We start from the raw sequence: 14,617 nt of genomic DNA on the forward strand, positions 1-14,617 counted from the left end.
TTTGGTCTACTCTCGAAGTGATGCAGATCACGAGGAGCATTTGAGGATTGTACTCCAAGTACTTCGGGAAAAGGAGCTTTATGCCAAGTTGAAGAAATGTGAATTTTTGCTTCGAGAGGTAGCTTTCCTTTGACACTTGATTTCGGGATCGGGTATAGCCGTGGATCCCAAGAAGATTGAAGCAATCAAGGATTGGCCGAGACCGACGAGCGTCACGGAGATACGAAGCTTCCTTGGATTGGCCGGTTACTACCGGAGATTTGTAGAGGGGTTTGCTAAACTGTCTACTCCCCTCACGAGGCTCACGCACAAAGGAGTCAAGTTCATTTGGAATGACGCGTGCGAGCGAAGCTTCCAAGAGTTGAAGCAGAGATTGACGACCGCCCCGATCTTGACCCTACCAGTAGCTGGAGCAGGGTATGTGGTTTATAGTGATGCTTCACTTAATGGATTGGGCTGTGTATTGATGCAGGATGGCAAGGTGATCGCGTATGCTTCTCGCCAACTAAAGGAATATGAGAAGAACTACCCAACGCATGATTTGGAGTTGGCGGCCGTAGTGTTCGCATTGAAGCTATGGCGCCACTATCTTTATGGCGAGCGGTGTGAAGTATACACGGATCACAAGAGCTTAAAGTACCTATTTACTCAGAAGGAGTTGAACTTGAGGCAGCGCAGATGGTTGGAGCTACTCAAGGATTATGATCTGACGATTCTTTACCACCCGGGCAAGGCTAACGTGGTGATAGATGCGCTAAGTAGGAAATCGATGGAAAACTTAGCGATGCATGTTGTGACTCAACCGCAGTTGATCGAGCAGATGAAGCGGTTGGAGTTGGAGGTGGTGACTCCTGACACACCCTTGAGATTGATGACTTTGGTAGTGCAACCTACTCTTTTGGATAGAATTAAAGAAAAGCAAGCTTCCGATGTAGAGTTGCAAAAGATTCGAGGTATGATGGTTGATGGTTGCACCGGCGACTTCCTTTTGGACGATCAGGGATTGATGCGTTTCCGTGGGCGGATTTGTATACCCGCGGATTCGGGGATTAAAGAAGATATTCTTCAAGAAGCGGAGCGCCGTATGCTATACATCTGGGAGGCACCAAGATGTACAAGGATCTAAAGTTGCTTTATTGGTGGCCCGGGATGAAAAAGGATGTTGGTGAGTTTATTGCTAGATGTCTAACTTGCCAACAGGTGAAGGCTGAGCACCGAGTTCCCGCGGGAAAACTTCAGAGTTTGCCTATTCCCGTGTGGAAATGGGAGAAGATCACCATGGACTTTGTGACAGGATTGCCTCGCTCTCAGGCCGGGCATGATGCTATTTGGGTGATCGTGGATAGGTTGACGAAGTCGGCGCACTTCATACCTATTCATATGACTTGGACCGGGGAGAAGCTCGCACAAGTGTACCTCGATCAGATTGTACGACTTCATGGAGTACCTACATCGATAGTATCAGATCAGGACACCCGATTTGTGTCTCACTTTTGGAGGAGTCTACAGGACGCCCTAGGCACTTGTTTGGACTTCAGTACTGCTTTCCACCCGCAGAGTGATGGGCAGTCAGAGTGCACTATTCAGACCTTAGAGGATATGCTCCGAGCTTGTGTGATAGACTTCCAGGGAGGATGGTCGCAACATCTACCTATGGCGTAGTTTGCTTATAACAACAGTTATCAAGCAAGCATCAAGATGGCGCCCTTCGAAGCACTTTATGGACGGAAGTATAGATCGCCACTTCATTGGAGTGAAGTCGGCGAGAGATTGGCTTTAGGCCCTGGTGTGCTCCAGGAAGCTGAGAACCCTTAGTTCGAATTGCTCGGGAGCGACTTTTGACGGCGCAGAGTAGACAGAGGAGCTACGCTGATCGACGGCGGCGAGACTTAGAGTTCCAAGTTGGAGACCATGTATTCTTGAAGGTCTCGCCGACTAGAGGAATCAAGAGATTCGGGATTCGGGGAAAGCTGAGCCCGAGGTTTATTGGACCGTATGAGATCTTAAAGTGTAGGTCCGGTAGCGTATCGACTTGCTCTACCGCCGAACCTATCGGGCATGCACAACGTCTTTCATGTATCGGTCCTTCGGAAGTACATTCATGATCCAGCTCATGTTTTGAAAGCTGTACCAGTGGAGCTGCGCGAGGATTTGAGCTTCGATGAGCAACCAGTGAAGATTTTGGCTCGCGAGGTGAAGAAGCTACGGAATCGGGATATTCCGTATGTGAAGGTCCTTTGGAGCAACCACGGGGAGCGAGAGGCCACGTGGGAGCCAGAGAGAGCGCTGCAGGAGCGTTATCCCCATCTTTTTCAGATGGAGCCTTGAGGTATGCTTTTGCTTTCAAGTTTCGCGGACGAAACTCATTTTTAGGAGGGGTGAATGTGACGCACTGGACCTCGCAAATTGTGGGGTTCGAGTGATTGACTGTGTTCTGAACTCTTCCAGACTTTCTGGTGGGTCGTTGACAGTATTCCGACTTATGGTTCGAGTCCCGAGAATTGTGGTTTAAAGCCTTGCACCAAAGCCCAAAATGATTGGACCTTGGTCAGCTCTCGGGTAGCCTGCAGCAGAGCTTGTACCGGAACAAGGTTGGTCTTGTACCGGTACAAGGTTGATGGTTGTACCGGTACAGCCATCGGGCTTGTACCGGTACAGAGCCGCAAACCCAGCAACCCGAGCCTCGGGTTTGCAATTTCGTCGGCCTTGTACCGGATGCAATATCTGGGTGATTGTGGATCATTTGACGAAGTCGTCACACTTTCTGCCGATCCACACGACTTGGGCAGGTGATAGGCTAGCGCAGGTATACCTTGATGATATTGTGAGGTTGCACGGGGTGCCAAAGTCGATCGTATCGGATCGAGACCCCTGGTTTACTTCGCATTTCTGGAAGAGCCTGCAAGAAGCGTTGGGCACACGGCTTGATTTCAGCATCGCTTTTCATCCTCAAACAGATGGACAGTCAGAGAGGACTATACAGATTCTGGAGGATATGTTGCGGGCGTGTGTCAATGATTTCAGGGGCAGTTGTAGTAATCACTTGCCGATGGCCGAGTTCGCCTACAACAACAGTTATCAGGCTAGCATAGGGATGGCACCGTTCGAACCTCTTTACAGACGGAAGTGCCGATCACCTATTCATTGGAGTGAGGTAGGCGAGCGTGCGGTTCTAGGCCCCGATGTTTTGTGAGAGGCGGAGGAGAAAGTCCGCCTTGCTCGCCAAAGATTGCTCACGGCGCAATCTAGGCATAGGAGTTATGCTAATAAGCACCGTAGAGATTTCGAATTCGTAGTGGGCGACCGCGTCTTCTTGAAGGTGTCACCCATGAGAGGTGTGAGGCAATTCAGAGTGCGGGAAAAGTTGAGTCCCCGATATATTGGGCCATACGAGGTGTTGGAGCGGATTGGTGCGGTGGCTTATCGGCTCGCATTGCCGCCGAAGCTTGCCGATGTTCACAATGTCTTCCATGTCTCCAACCTCCGTAAGTATATCCACGATCCCGAGCATGTATTATCATATGAACAGCAAAAATTGCGCGAGGATATAAGCTATGAGGAGTTTCCGGCGTTGATTATTGCTTGAGAAGTGTGGAAGTTGCGAAATCGCGAAATTTCCTACGTCAAGGTTCGGTGGACTAACCATAACGATCGCGAAGCTATGTAGGAGGGAACTTGAGGACGCGATGAAAGCGCAGCACCCTCATCTTTTTGAGGCATGAGTAAGGTATGAATTAAGTTCGAGTTTAATTAAGAATTGAGTTCGTTTCGAGGACGAAACTCTTTTAAATGTGGGGAGGATGTAAGAAAGTAAATTCTCGAAATACGAGAATTGGGCTTCGGTTAGAATCGACTGATTGTCGACTTAGTGTGCTTCGGAAAAGCCGAAGGCATCAAAATGGCCAAGGGTGCATTGTTGGGGGTTTTCGAGAGCTAAAGAATCAAAAATCTGCATACTGCAGCTTTTGAGCTCTCGGGGACCGGTCCCTGATGGGAAAGACCGATCCCCGAACGCGAAGAATCTCAGAGATGGGAAAAATCGGCTAAGTCCCAGAAAAATCAGCTCTCGGGAACCAGTCCCTGCGGGAAGAGACCGGTCCTCGAGAGACCGATCCCATCAGGAGGGACCGGTTGTTCCATGCGAGAGCTTCGCTGAGCTGCAGGAGAGCTCTCTGGGACCGGTCCCATGCTCAAGAGACCGGTCCCCGTAGCCCGATATTTCCCAGGTTGGGCTGTGTCATGTTGGTAAAGTTGAGGGATTTTTATGTAATTGTAGCAGGAGTTGGGGCTATATGAGGGTGAGCTCTCTCTCTCTTTCTTATTTCTCTCCCAACCTCAACCCTAACTCCATCTCTCTCTCTATACTCTCTTCCTTTCTCTCTAGAAGGTGAAGAAGAGAAGGGTTTTGGTGGAGAATCAAGCTGGGAGAAGGATTTTCATCTTCTTCTTCTTCCTCTACACCTTGGAGCTAGCTTTTGGAGGTGTTTAAACGCATAGGCGAAGGCGGTTCGACGATTCGTCGAGCGGGTGCAAAGTTACGGACAAAAAGGACCTTCCGAGCTTCGTTTCCGCCTAGGAGGCCGAGATGACGTCGTAAAATCGGCGAACTTCATTCCTAGAGTTGTGACAACGCCAGAAGGTGGGTGGTGTCATCCCGAAGCAACAGGGCTCCTCTTTATGTCTTAGAGCATTTTAAATCTTGCATCTCTTGCATATATGCTGTCACGCCCCGGGACCGGCGGAGGCCCTCCCGGTAGCGTGCCCAGACCGGCCATATGTCTACACATATAAGGCGTCTACAATAAAAGCGGAAGTAAAAGCGAGTAATAGAACAAATAGAAGGAGTGAAATAACAAGCAACTAATGATATCAGAGCGAGTAAAGTTCTAACATCTACATCAAAGTAGAGAAGTAAAGCTAGACAATAAAAGAAATCATAAGTAGTACAATATCTGTCACTAGTACAAAAATGGTGGTCTCTAGTACACTGGTAAAACCCTCAACCTCTCGCAAAATAAAAAAAGACATCGAGAGGTAGACCACCTAGCAACTCGTCCTCGAAGGAAGCTAGCTCGAAGCCACTCCCTTCCCGCGATCCCTGGCCTTACCCTGCGTGGAAGGCTCTGAAAAACATCGAGAAAAAGAGAGCGTGAGAACTATAATTTATAGTTCCCAGTGGGCAATTACTGACCTCAGCTCAATGCACCACTAGGCCCCAAAAGAAAAGGGTAAGTAACGACATATAGTAATATGGAACAAATAGCGGGCACGAAAACTGCTGAAGGAAAGCATGAATGAAATGCTATACTACTATGTCTCCAATAAGCATGGTGTCATGGTGATGTACCTCTACGCTATCATAGGGTAATATATCCGATGCATATTAATATGTCTCAACATAATAAATAAGTAAACCTCACAATGCAATATGTCAATGTATAAGGGTAAACTCTATCCAAACAACCGAGTATACTACGATGCAATAATGAAACCGGCAAGTATACTAAATGTACCAATGCTAAAACATAAGCGTGTCCAAGTAATCCAACTACTAATCCTATCTAGTAGTGATTGTTCATATTCAACACCGTGTCGATTTCCATTTCCAATTTAAGGACCTACCCAAGGTAGTCCAGCTTGTGCCGCCTAAGTGCCTGTGGTAGCCCAACATCCCTACTATTGGGATGTGTCTGTCCCACTCGACCCCGTAGGCTTCTCAATACCGCACGAGCGAACGTAGTCGCGTAGGCTAACTCCGGAGTGCCGGCTTGTAGGGAGCGACCCTCACAAGCATGTGCGAATGAGCACAAATGGCAAGCAAGCAAAGTCCAAGTCTCAAGTATCCAATCCTCATGTCTCTAACATGGTATAGTTACTAGCATCCCGAAGATCTAGTTCAAGTTATAAGTGAAGTCCCAACACACACTTGCTTAGTGCCTCTTCATGACACTTAAGCTCCACAACTAATCATGTTCCAATTAAGACATTAACATTAATGCTCACTATGCCCCGGGCCCCAATGCCTCTTTGTGACATCGGCCCAATCTCACATATCCTCTAAGTCCCTAAGCCTCTCTAGGCTTCCAAAAATCCCTAATGTCACATCTGGTATAAAGTTTGAATGCATGAAAGCAAGGTTCGTTTTCGTAATAGGGATTGTAATTTCAAGTCTCAACTAGAATGCTAGGTCACACATGCATGCTCTCTACTATATAGAGGTCCCAAAATTTACTATACATAACCTATGCATGTTAAGCATTCTAAAATTCATAATAAATACATTTAACATGAAAATGCAAGAATTTCAACTTTACGAAGCATTTAACACAAAATATGAGCATTTCTCATATTGTATGCTAGGCCAAACCCACCGAACGTTGCGAAGCTCTTCGTTTCGCCGAACCAAGTTGTCCCCGAGTCTCAAAATATCCTAAAAGTATTGAGCGACAAGATACACGGGCATTACGATCATCACATAATATCAAACTTTAACAAATTTAGCAAAAGGGCTAAAACTCACTTAAGGTGTGGAAAATCTCTCTCAAGCTCCAAAAGAGAGCTAAGTCCCTTCCAAACCAAGCCCAAGGAAGGTTCTAATCCAACCTATTTAGCCCCAAAAGCCCTAGATTCAAAATACCCAAAAATAAGCCCTAAGTCTCAAAACTAGGGTTTCATCTCAAAATCCTCAATAAAACTCAAATCTAGAGGAAAGAACATGATGCTTACCTCTTAGAAGCTTCAAATCAAGCTCTAAACTCTCCAAGTCCAAGGATCTTCCCTCAACTTTGCTCCAAACCCAAGCTCCAAGCCTAAACAATGGTGGAAATGCCTCCAACAAGCAAAAGAGAAGCTTTAATCTCTTTAAATCCCACCAAAAACCAAAGAAATCCAAAGGAGAATCAAGGAGAGCTCCCTTACCTCTATCCCTGCTGTGGCAAACTCAGGAGAAAGCCCTAAGGGCGTGGGGGTACTAATAGAGATGCCACAAATGCGAAAAACCCCCTGCAGTTCGAACTGCTCAGATTCTGCCAAAGTGTACCGGTACACGGGAAAGTGTACCGGTACACATCCTACGAAAATGCAAACCCGAGGCTCGGGTTCGCAATCTGCCACAAGTGTACCGGTACAACCATCAAGGGCGTACCGGTACAAAGTGTGTACCGGTACAGCCATCAAGAGTGTACCGGTACACCTTGTGCAGAGTGCAATCCGAGGGTAGCCTATGTCCAACTCTTTAGTGACCATAGCGCTACGCAAAATACTACAATCCTCGGGATGCGAGCCATAGGTCGGAACACTGTCAACGACCCACCAGAAAGTCTGGAAAAACTCGGGACACTGTCCAAACACTCGAACCTCGCAATTTGCAAAGGTCCAGTGCGTCACATATGCATTGTAGGATAAATGTGCATTTTCATTTCCTTATACTTTCCTAAATGATATCATAGTGTGAGTTGAATGCTTGATATAGCGAATAGATAAGGATTGGGTCGAGACATTCAATCCTATAGTGTTGAGATAAGAGATGGACTCGATAGTTGACAAAAAACAAACGAGTGGCATGAAAACAACAATGACAACAGAACGAGTGGCATAAAACTGTTGTTTTGCAGGCATTGTATTAGTAGTTGCATTAGATGGTTTGATATCTATCTTTATTGAAATACATATGCCTGAAATAGACCTAGTGGCCGAATCGGCGCGGTCGGCGGCCGAACCCACTCACAACTTCGTTCTAGTTCTCATTACCACTAACCGTGTAGATCCGTGCGCGAGCGGGGCGGCGGAGGATCGAGGCAAGAGTATCGCGCTGTAGATAGCGGCCTCGGAGTTTATAGGCATACCCTATATTTTGGTGTATTCAACTTTTGTACGTTGAACTAGTAAGGATAAATGATGTAATTCATATATTTTGGGTTAAAGCCAATGTGATGTAAATGAATGGATAGAATGAATGTAAATGTAACAGTTTACTTGTGTTTGATTCAAAGGTAATCAAATAACATGTATGTGGATAAATGTTTAGTTAGTATCGATGCTTTCACGTGTATGTTGTTGTTTGCCCTCGTGCAAACCTTGTATATCTTGCAATTTCTTTCTTGACTTGCTTGTAATATACATGTTGGTTGAGCCTTGGGCGGACAGGGGAGGTGCTGTCCGTTCAGCGTCTGTTACGTGCTCGAATCCGACCAAATTGGCGGAGCTCGAGGCGTGACAGATAGTGTGGTATCAGAGCGATGTGAAAGCAAAAGTCTAGGATGGACTTAGGGACCTTAGGATTGGAAACCTTAGGAACTTAGGACACGTATGACGTGGACTTGGAGATGCGAAGGCTATGAATTGGGTTATGATGGAACTTCTCTAAACGGAAATAGAGATGGATTCAAGGGAATGTTTGTTTTTTTTTAAGGGATTATGTGGGGTGGACGACTACATAATGCCGAGAGTAGAAAATGAACATACCTGATTGCTTTCGTATGATTGGGTAGTTGTTTGGAACGTGTGAGGTCGCGGATGTCAAGTACTAACGCGTGTGCTACATTTCAGGAACAGATGTCCCAGAGACGTTATACGCGTCGATCCGTTTCGGCACTACCTGATGAGGTGCCCGAGCAAGTTGGATCCGTTGAAGTCCAAGAGTTGCGGGCCCAAGCAGCAGCTTTGACTGGGGCTATGCGACAGCAGGGGGAGCAGATAGGACGGCTCCATGAGTTGGTGGCTCGACAGGCGGTGGCGGCTGCACCTGTACCTCAGGACCCGCCTGCAACTGTAGCACCTACTCCGGTGGCGGCGGCACCGGTGATGGCTATTCCTTCGACGGCTTCGGGTTCTTCGGCTCCTATCCCGAAGGCACTTGAGGCCGAGCAGGAGCAGTCGTTGGCGGTGTTGACGGCCTTCAAGCGGTTTAATCCTCCGACCTTTTTGGGTGATGTGAAGGACCCATGGTTGATGGAGTCGTGGCTTTCCGCGATGGAGGCGCTGTTCAAGGATATTTACACCCTCGAGAAGGATAAGGTTCATCTGGCGGCTCACTGTTTAGAGGGGCCGGCTCGATCATAGTGGACGCGAGTAAAGAATGGTCGGTCTTTAGACCCGGCTACTATGACTTGGGAGACGTTCCGGGAAATCCTATTAATGGAATACTTCCCCAAAAGAGACAAGTGGAAGATCAAGGAGGACTTTCGTAAGTTGAGACAAGGAAACCGATCGGTGCGAGAGTACGAAAGGGAGTGCTCGCACATGGTTGATTGCGTTCCGGGCTTGGTTCATGGAGACCGGGACCGAGCGGAGGTCTTTGAGCGCGAGTTGCGGCCGAAAATATTTAAGACTATTCATGCGCTCCGGCTAAAGGCCTACGAGGAGGTGCTTGATCGCGCATTATGAGTAGAGCGCAGCAACGCCATTGTGCGCAAGGAACGCGAGGCGTTTGAAAGGGGCTGTAACCCCCGAGGTTTCGAAAGAAATTATCGAACTTTAGCTAAAATGACTAAAGTATGCGAAGAAGATGGATGGACAAGTCCCAATTAACATTCCATCACTGTTGGAAGGCTAAAAGTAAGCTCTAAAAGAGTTGGAAGGGTTTCGGCATCGAATGGCGCGAAGTTGTGAGATATCGAATTTCAACGATATTGGCTAACTTTGGCCAAATGGACCAAAGTGGGCGACTGAACGGTTGGGACAAGTTCCATTCGGTATTCCAACAAGTTTGGAAGAGTAAAAATGAGTTCCAAAGGTGTTGGAATGGTTTTGACATCGATCGGCGCGAAGTAGAGCCGAAACGAAGTGAAAACAACATTCTGGAGCTCTCGGGTTTAAGGCTGCCAGGCCTTGTACCGGAACAAGGGGGCTTACGGGTTTAAGGCTGCCAGGCCTTGTACCGGAACAAGGGGGCTTGTACGGGTACAAGCACTGCGCAATCGAGAAACCGAGCTCTCGGTTTGGGGGGCTGCCAGGCCTTGTACCGGAACAAGGGGGCTTGTACGGGTACAAGCACTGCGCAACCGAGAAACCGAGCCTCGAGTTGGGCTGTCTGCCAGGCCTTGTACCGGTACAAGGAACCCTGTACCGATACAAAGGACCCAGAATAGCAGATCAGTTTGGAAAAATAGAAAAACTGAGGGGCCTTTTGGGATATTGTTACAATACATGTGAGAGGGTATTAGAGAGGGCTTTTTCACTCTCTCTCTCTCTCCCTCAGCCCCCTCCCTCTCCCTCTGTTCGTGTGAAGCAGGGAAGAAGAAAGAAAGAAAGAAAAGAGAGAAAAGAGAAAGAGAAGAAGAAAAAGAGAAGAAGAAGTTGGAGAAGATGGAGAAGAAGATCTAGAAGGAGATCTTCATCCTCTCCTTCATCTTCCTTGGGCCATTGGAGCTCTTTTAGAGGTAAGCTCTAACCCTAAAATGGCATTTCTAGGGTTTAGGGTTTTTGGTTGCTTTTGAGTGGTTCAAATGGAACCCATTTGAGTTGGAGAAGATGGTTCTAGCTCATATTGAAGCTTTGAACCATGGATTGCACCATTGATGCAAACCTAGGGTTAGGGTTTGGGTTTTGAACCCTAGATCTTGATTTTTGATCTCCCTACAAGTTTTAGAACCTTGTAGAAACCAACAACACATGAAATCCATGTTGTTCTTCGTAGTGCTCTAATGGTGGAATCCTAGGGTTTGTTCTAAACGCCCTAAGGATGATTCTAATGAGATGGAAACAAGTTTAGAGAGCTTCTTGGGTGGTTCTAGGCTTAATTATACTTAGCTATGAGATTAGTCCCGAGAAATTTGATTATGACATTGTTAGGGCACCAAAATTGGGGCTTTTGCATCCGGGTGTTTCTAAGGCAAATTGGCCTTGTAGAAACCTAATTGGGGACCTAACGAACGTGTTGGTGCGCTCGGTTCGGCAATCCGACGAGCGTACGCGAAGTTATTGACGAAATGGTCGGTTTTGGTACAGATAGCCGCAGCACGCGGAATAAAGGTCTAAAAATCATGAGATCGGAACTGGAGCACCTTGGAGTCAAGGAATAAACTCCGGAAAAGACGGATCACGGTTCGGAGGTCGTTTGGAAGTCGCGCAAGAGTTCGGGCCAAACCGGGCAACGGTTGCCGCGGGAGGCCGATTGTAAGTGACTACAAGCAATCGGAGCGCGTGTTAAGGTGGGTTGGTTTACCGAAGCGACTAGGTCGCCCTTATGTCTAATTATTAGACTTTCATGTTGATGCGTGATGATAATCGGCATAGTTGATGCTAAGTAGAAATGCATAATATGATGTAGATGCTAAAGTAGATGCATATAAAAGATTATATGTACGCATGTAAACTAGATGGATGCATGTAAACGTAATGCATAGAATGAAATGCATATTGATGATATAAGTTAAAATGAGATTAAATGTGCATGAGAACTAGGTTGATAACCCTAGAATGATTAAAGTAAATGCTGCTATGCTAAAGTATAAATGATAAGCATGATATAAGAATGGTAAATGCAAGTGCATATTAAGAATGCTAAGGAACATATATAGGTGGACATGAATAAACCTATAGATCGAGTGGTATTTAACCTAGAGTTTTGAACGTAGGTTAAATAAGAATGATGCTAAGCCTAATGTACAGAACATAGGTTGTGAAATGAAAGCTGCTTAACCTAGAGTCAAGTGAACCTAGGTTGGAAAAGAATGATGATCCTAGTGTAATAAATCTAGGCTAAGAATGTGAAAGCAATAAACCTAAAGTAATAACTTAGGTTGTGTAAAGGATGATGAACCTAGAGTCAATTGGACCTAGGAGATAAAGGCTTAGACCTAGAGAGGTCAGTTCCATAGGGTTAAGACCAACCCTTGGTTAATGTGATATGGATTCCGGAATCCCAAAGCTTGCTGATGCACCCAAAGTGGTGTGGGGTGTGTGCGACGATTTCGCTGCCCAGGGGCTAGAGAACCATTGTCGTGGCGTGTGTGCGACGATTTCGCTGCCGAATGGTTAGCCAGTTTGTGGATCCTACCGCCTGTTGACTGAACCACTGTCGTGGCGTGTGTGCGACGATTTCGCCGCCGGGTGACTAAGTCATTGAACCTAGGCCGTTGTTGGGTGAGGTGCGATTCGTTCGCCGCCAGACGGCTAGGACAGGAGTACGGTGAGCTGTTGCCAGCTGAGGTGCATGTGAGAGTTCCTTCACCTCGAGCTAGACAGTGCGCGGACTATCCGCGATTGATTGACTCAATACCGAGTCGGGTGGCTTGTTGACTAAGGTAAAGTGACCTTAGAGTAGAATGCCAAAAGCTAAGATATAGCATGGTTCAAGAATGTTAAGAGTAAAGAATAGCTAAGGAACAAAGAATGACTAAAGAATAATGAATAGCTAAAGAAAGGAATAGCTAAGAGCTAAAAGTAAGCATAAAATGACAAAGAGTAAAGAATGATTAAGAACATAAGTAGTGTTAAAGTAACCTACTTCCATGATTCCAGGTATTGCATATTGCATTTTGTGAGGCATGACATGTATTTCAATTGAATATATATATCTGTTGTATATTGTTCATCTAACATATTGCAGTGCCTCGTTAGACCTGTTGGCTGAGCTTGTTCTCTTGGGTGGCTAAACCCACTTGTAACACTCCACATCCCTCGTAAATCGTGCCGAGTTCCGTCAAAACGAACGGAACACGGAATTGAACGAGTTAAAGTGGACCCTAAGTGCATTGGAGTTCATAAACGGAGCAAAAAGGGACCCGGAGAGCAAATTTGGAAATCTGGCTAAGTCCCAGATTTTGAGCTCTCGGGGACCGGTCCCTGAAGGAGAGACCGGTCCCCGTGCGCGTAGCCTGCCAGGAAATCCTGAGGCATCCGGTCCCTGGTGGTGAGACCGGTCCTCGGGAGACCGGTCCCTGACAGGCAGACCGGTCCCTCGCTGCGCAACGGCCGAAAAACTCGAAAATTTGGCTAAGTCCTGGAAAACCCCCGTTCGGGAACCGGTCCCTGGTCGGGGAGACCGGTCCCCGAAGGCGAAAAGTGCCCAGTCTGGGCAGTTCAAGTGGAAACAAGTAGAGGGGCTTAAGTGCAATTGTTACCACACTATATATGGCCCAACCCCTCTCTCCCACAGCCATTTCTCTCCTCCTCTCTCATTTTCTCTCTTTCTCTCTCTAGAACTCCTCTAGAACTTGGAGAAGAAGAAGAAGAGCTTGGAGAAGAAGGTGGATTTGGAGGCTTTGGAGGTTCTAGGAGCTCTCCAACAAGAAGAATCTTGGTGGAGCTTGGACTAGAGGTAAGTTTTGTAAGGTTTTCCTCTAGGGTTTGGATTTTGGTTAAGAGATTTGGAGCTTTGTGCTCCTTAGAGGTTTTAGAAGCTCTTTTGAGCCATGAACACCATGGAACCCATGAGAGCTCAAGGTGCTCTCATGGTGAATCCTTGGAGATGATGTTTGGAGCCCTAGGGTTGGTACCAAAGGTCTAGAAACCTTATTAGGATGCTTCTTAGATGATCCTATGCTATTCTTTGCGTAGGGTTGGGATCGATTTATGGGAAAACCCTAAATGGCAAGATTAGGGCTTGAATTTGGGGTTTTTGCCCTAGGATTTTTCGGGGACAAATTGACCCCGTAGAAACCCAATTGGGGGTGCCCAAAACACGTTGGACAACTTCGTTTAATATTTCGAAAATGTTAGAGTATAGTTCATGTACAAAAAGGCCTAATATGGCACTATTTGATTATAGGGCGCGGAATCGGCTTTCGTATAGTGCGGGGGCCTTAATATTCTACACCCACACGACTCATAGAGGTGGGGGGTGCACGCCGGAATCGTTGGATTCCCCTCTATGTCTGTTTCTCTATTTTTGAGCATATATATATATACCCATTCATGCATAGTAGGGTAGCTACATGTGGAACTTGGTTTGACTTCATTTTTATGCTTCTAACGTAGTTGAACATAGAGAATGATAGAACCAAAACGGACATGTGTGATTGGACCCTCGAGATGTGTGAATGTAAGAATGGACTTGGACATTAGAAAACAAGGGTGTCATTGACATAGAAACAAGAATTGCATTGAGAGATGACCGTTGAAAATAGTTTGACCCATAGTGACATGGTCGAAGATAAGGCCTTGAAAGTGGCAAAAATAAATAGGTAGAGACCTATCGTGATATTGGCATTGTGACTAGTGGCTATGAATCCTCAAGTTGAGGATTAGATCGACACTCACCTTTCGTCTTGGCTTGAGGGAGGTCGCTCCCCCTCGAGCGGTGCGCTCCGGAGTTGGTCACCACTGGGCGTGGTAAAGTCCCACCAGTTGACGGTCCCTAGGGAGGTTCGAGTCCCCCGTTATTAAGGGATTTTGGGTTGTGAGTTATTGGGGTTAACAGAGTTAACCGGTAAGATTGGGTAAGAGCCAAAGTTTGATTATGATTGGAGCATGCATGCATTTCCATTTTCGCATTGAAATTGTATATCTATTGTCTCTTTCTTGCAGGCATAGTATTAGTTGCATTAGTAATGGTTACCTTTCTTCCTTTGAAATACTTATGCCTGGATAGACCTAGTGGGTAAGTCGGCGAGGTCGGATGCCGAGCCCACTGGGAACTTCGTTGTAGTTCTCACACCACTAACCCTACAGGTCC

This window comes from Ananas comosus, unplaced genomic scaffold (assembly GCF_001540865.1).
Source record: "Ananas comosus cultivar F153 unplaced genomic scaffold, ASM154086v1, whole genome shotgun sequence".
Lineage (NCBI taxonomy): Eukaryota > Viridiplantae > Streptophyta > Magnoliopsida > Poales > Bromeliaceae > Ananas > Ananas comosus.